The following is a 3,839-nucleotide window of genomic DNA, read 5'->3' on the forward strand; positions in this document are numbered from 1 at the left end:
CCACCGAATATGTTTCGATACCAGTCCATTATATTATCTTAGTCCGTGGTTTTAATTGAATTTTGAACATTTAAAATGATATTTGATATAAAATGTCCGTGTTCAACGTTCCGGCCACAGATATATATCTAAACTCGTTTAGTTATATATATCTGTGGTTCCGACAAATAAATTGTACAGACATAGAACGATTGTCTGGCTACGAGTGGGCGCTATCGATACACAAAAGTCGAAGGGCCGCCGTATTTCGCAGCACAACGTCGCATTACGCACAATCAAAAATCACAATCGGCGTGCACGTCTGTTTTTCGATGATGTTAGATGGCGCTATTGAGTAGTACCATTTGTTTGATCGGATTGTTGACGATTAAACTATTAAATCATATATTATTTAAATGAAATTATTGATGACAGATGATGTCTAAAACATCAAATTATTGACGTATACGCCCGTTTTTTAAAATGCGATTTTTTTAAAATCGAAATTTTGCTTTTCCGAACCCGCTCAAATTTGAAACTGCAATCATCTTAGAATTGCGTTTATCTTTAAGATACCTCAGTGATGTTGCGTACCATATCATAGATTAAGCATAGTATATATAGTAAAAGGTACTATGGTATATAATCTATGATCATGGAGATATTATTTATGTGAGAATCATTGTATACAAGCACAATTATTTTTCTAAATTGGTGGAGATTTTGGGGCTTGCTCCTGCTCCACCACGGGTTGACCCGGTATTGTACTACCACCGGGAACGGCCCAATAATGTAAACGATCGTAGTGTTATAAGATCATTAAGAAATTCAAAATTTTAAATTTTGGAATTTGAATTTTCAAATTTTCAATTTTCATGTTACTTTCCGTAGTTTTGGATTTATCATTAAGATACTCTGGACATTCTGGTTCTTTTAAGATTTAATTTTCCTATTTATTCCTATTGTATTTGCTAAAGAATATTATTACTATTTCATAACATATTAGTTTATTTTATAATGTCACTTATTAGTAGGTAGTAATTAATATATTGTGCCACGTACACCATGCGTAATACTGTAATGATAATATAATGACAATGTCGTTGGAATTATAAAAGTCACGACAGTAAAGTTGTAAGACGAAAATTTAGGATTTGTGATAAGGATTGGAGATAAGGCTTGGCGTTTTGACGGGAATGTTTAAAAGTTAGAGCGTCTAGCAATTCGCCACAAACGTTGTAAATGGATAGGCTGGATACGATCTCCTGTGTTGTTAAAAAGTGTAGAGTCGATGTGTGTATTCGATTGTCTAGCTATCAGTCATCAAATTACATAGGTAGGCAATCGAATCGCGCGCGGACATAATGAGAAGCGTATATCACGTTGGTAGCGTAGGTAACTGAAGAACAGAAAATATAGTTAGACCCCTGGGCCCCCCGTGCTAGTTGTAAGTGAGTACTGATTTTGGAGACACAGTCGAATTATAAATGCCACACTTATATAGAAGGAGATTTTGTGATTTTACTATACTTAAAAGTAATAAAAACTATGTTGCCAATTGACCTCTTGGAATATATATAAAAAAAATGGATCCAATTTATTGTGTACATAATAGTATAAATTATACTACATACACCGCATGCGTGATCTCTCCGTCAAATGCATAACATAGCAAATTGCACACTCAGCAGATCACGTTTAGCTCTGTTAGTTAAACAATTTGAGTGAATTACCCTCTTATACAATTTAAAGGTAATATTATTATCTAGTGAACCTCATAGGTTTTTTTTGGATTTTAATTTTAAAACAAGTTATGAGTATTTTAAAATGCCCAAACAATTTACAATTTTAAAATACTTATAACATAATATAAAATACTCATAAGCTTTAAAATTAAAATATAAAAAAACTTCATTAGCCTCACTAGATAATAATATTATCTAGTTTGTATAGGTACGCGCGTACGACGTAGGTACCTATACTACCTTTATAATGGTAAAGTCAATAATGTAAATACTGTTTGCCTAAGTATGTATATCAATATAATATAAGGCATAGGTAATATGATACTTGATAGGTAATATAGGTAGTATATATCATAAAAACTATTATATTTCGTGATAATATTTAAACATGTTTGTTATTTCTTGAATAATATTTATCACAAATTACGATATTACATTTTAAAATTTCAAACTTTTGCCATGCATCCTTTCCTTTTTTTGTGCATTTTCTCAACAACGACTATCATAATAAAACTGCAGTTTTTATACCATTTAATTATTTAAAATTTAAATTATATTTAATTATAATTATATTTAATGATAAGAGAAAAGAGGCCAAGGGGAAGACCACGGAAAAGATGGAAGGATAGCGTCAAGGAAGTATTAGAAAAAATTGGAGGAGACTGGGAACAAGCATACAATAGAGAACAATGGAAGGAATTAGTTTTAGCGGCCAAGAGTCTAAATGGCTCGTAAAAAGCCCAAAAAAAAAAATTATTTAAAAGCCTTTACGCACCAAAGTGATGCCAAAGTGGATGCGGTTCAATTGGGTATTTGAGTTTACTTGTATACATTGGTATTGTCCGTGTCTTATTTAACGCCGTTCTTGTTTTAGATCCTAATATGCTATTTAATTATTTACTATATTTACTATAGAAATGATTAGTAACTAATTATTATTATTTATTTATAAATTCAGTCAGTGGAATAAAATGTTTTAGGTTTGTGAGCGGTGAGCGTGTATATTTGTAGATATAATATTTACTTTATAGGGCTATAGTAATATACAGTGTACACGTCGCTAACAATAAGCATTAGTCGTTACGACATATATATATAAACCACCAGAATAGGTTCATAATTTGTGAATTATTAAAATTTCAACGATGTATAAGAAGCCCGACCCGTCAGGCAGTTGTAAAAATTAAACGTCTAGGCTCCTTTGAATGCTCCCCTTCACGGAAATCTTTAGTAAAAGGCAAAAGATTTTTTTCGATTTAAAAAGGAACTGGAATTGTCGTTTAGATGATGTTTGGCTCCCTATATACAATCAGCCCGGTCACGAAGCCGTGGGCTGGTGTTCATACAATACCGTTTCCCGGTTAGCAAGCTTCAGTGGTGTCTGTAGGCGTTCGGACCGGTGTAAACTTTAGACGTCAGTGCGATGGTCGACCGTAAAAACTTGTAGCACGACTGAAACGTCTAAATAACCGTGTTCGCGAACGGCGAACGCCATCTATTGGCTATTTTCCAAAACACCAGAGCATGAACTGCTGAATGGTCGTAGCCTTAATATTACCATTGATTATATATAATGCTGCCGCTACCACCGGCTGAATTATTATTTTCATTCCGACTATTAACGTTATCTATATATAATCTATTGTCAATAAATAAACTAAAATTTAGCGCAGCGAATAATCACGGCCAGTGAGACATCTATACCATGTATACTCAATGATATTACTATACATAGTTATAAAATCATGACAAAATAATTGATTGTGTCCATTTTTTATAGTTTTCCGACGGTAGTAGCACGATCGGAAGCACGTTTAAACTTTAAATTTAGTTGATAATAAGTTTTTTTTTTGCTCCCGTAAAATAATTCTCATTTCAACTAATTTTCGAGTCAATTAGTGTATATTGATTATTATTATATCGTCTTATATCTCTCTTTAGCCGATGTACCACAGAGTCGTTTGTATTCCACTCAACAGCACTGCGTATAGTGCCGGGCCGTAGAATTCCAATAGCGGCGGAGGTGCCAGACACGATTTAATTTTACACCACCACGGCCTTTACACGGGCCACTTAAATGCATAATAATATTATTGTGAACCAAGGTTTAAGATA

The 3,839-nt window shown here is 33.2% G+C and overlaps 2 non-coding genes across 2 annotated transcripts; one reads left to right on the top strand and one right to left on the bottom strand.

Annotated features, from left to right (window-relative positions):
* Positions 1 to 574: 574 nt before the first annotated feature.
* LOC115033480 lies at positions 575 to 772 on the top strand. The gene has a single exon (XR_003838833.1). It is a non-coding gene; the product is annotated as a U2 spliceosomal RNA (small nuclear RNA).
* A 2,106-nt stretch (positions 773 to 2,878) lies between these two features.
* LOC115033441 lies at positions 2,879 to 2,999 on the bottom strand. The gene has a single exon (XR_003838800.1). It is a non-coding gene; the product is annotated as a U5 spliceosomal RNA (small nuclear RNA).
* Between the last annotated feature and the right edge of the window lie 840 nt (positions 3,000 to 3,839).

The sequence above is a fragment of the Acyrthosiphon pisum genome, chromosome X (assembly GCF_005508785.2).
Source record: "Acyrthosiphon pisum isolate AL4f chromosome X, pea_aphid_22Mar2018_4r6ur, whole genome shotgun sequence".
Lineage (NCBI taxonomy): Eukaryota > Metazoa > Arthropoda > Insecta > Hemiptera > Aphididae > Acyrthosiphon > Acyrthosiphon pisum.